This window comes from Aplysia californica, unplaced genomic scaffold (assembly GCF_000002075.1).
Source record: "Aplysia californica isolate F4 #8 unplaced genomic scaffold, AplCal3.0 scaffold00409, whole genome shotgun sequence".
NCBI lineage: Eukaryota > Metazoa > Mollusca > Gastropoda > Aplysiida > Aplysiidae > Aplysia > Aplysia californica.
Window position 1 is genome coordinate 130,860 of NW_004797679.1, and position 1,435 is coordinate 132,294.

Genomic DNA, 1,435 nt, shown 5'->3' on the forward strand with positions numbered 1-1,435 from the left:
GGGGGGGTCTGTTACCTCTGTTAATATAATGCTGGACTACAGAAAGGATGGCCCTAGTTCGAATACCAGTTGGGCTGTTCTTGAACTCGGGTCATTTTGCGAAGTTTTCAAAGCTATCAACCGGTCTTGTCGGAGAGGGACCTTAAGTGTGGAGGTCCAGTCTATTACATAACTTAAGAGCATTGATAGGGGCGTTAAACCCATATACTTACTTTATTTATCGTATTGGGCGTGTATACTCTCGCGTTCGCCTTCTGGCATCATGGGTTTCTCTGTCGATATTTATTTCACTGCAGTAGGGTAATAATATCCAGTGCCCATTGGGGATCGGTTCTCCAATACATTACAAACCGATCGCCCGACTCTCGTTTGTCTTGTAGGGTCAGATTCGGCGCGTCGGCTTCGTTCGGTTGGTCCCACGATGGTCGTTTTACACCCCCAATATGGCTAGCCCCGTTTTCAAAACCGTACCAAACCGATCTGATCGTGCCAATGGGCATTGGGTATAAATGAAGAACAGAAGGGTCCAGTGTATGCTACAAACAAAGCCTCAAGCGTAAGTGTAATAGAGAAAGTAGACAGCATTTATTGTATGCTCGTATAGCGCAAAATCCCGCTCAAAAGCAAGCTCAGTGCGCTTTACCGTCTCTACTGTGACACAAGCAGACCTGATAGCATTCTGAAACAATCTCCACTTCCTGGGACCTGGGAAGCATACAGTTCAAGCTGCCATTTATAGTACAGATGCAAAAACACTAACATACTGACAAGATCTTTCACTGTCTATGGCCGGGTTACCATTTCACTTGGGTAATGTGAGGAAAATTCACTTAAAGCGTCTTTCCAAAGATAACAACGTCGGGCGCACGGTTCGAACCCCCGAACTTACATCCTCAAGATTACGAGTCCGTAGCCAAATGTGAGGCAGCGTGGTGGAATCAGGCTTTCGTTAATTTTTGGGCATATTGCGTTATTGGTACAATCTTAAAGCTTGTTCATTTGTCTTGCTTTCAATGAAAAAATTGCCCATCCACCTTCAGTAGAAGTGGAGATATTTTGGATTGAAGGAGTTGGGGGTCACCTGGTTTAAGAGGTAAAATTAGGGAGAAAATGGCCGCCAAACCTAGTAAATTCCAAAGCTGGAGAGTCCACAAAAACTGTAAATTTATATTTTTGTGCCTTTAATCAACGTTTTCGGTGAAATCCCCAAAGGAATGTGTTTGTAAATGGACATAAAAGGTGTTGAGACAAAAAACCAAAATTTGATAAAAATTGCTAAGCTGGGAGAAAACTGCTGTTTTCTTCGATTTCATTATTTTGAAGAGAGCCTGATTCCACCAAACCTGCCTCACAAATTCTAAAAGACTACCGACGCCCCACACGTGGGGCAGCGTGAAACAGAAACAGACAGAGAGGCTGAGTAACGAGTACTTCA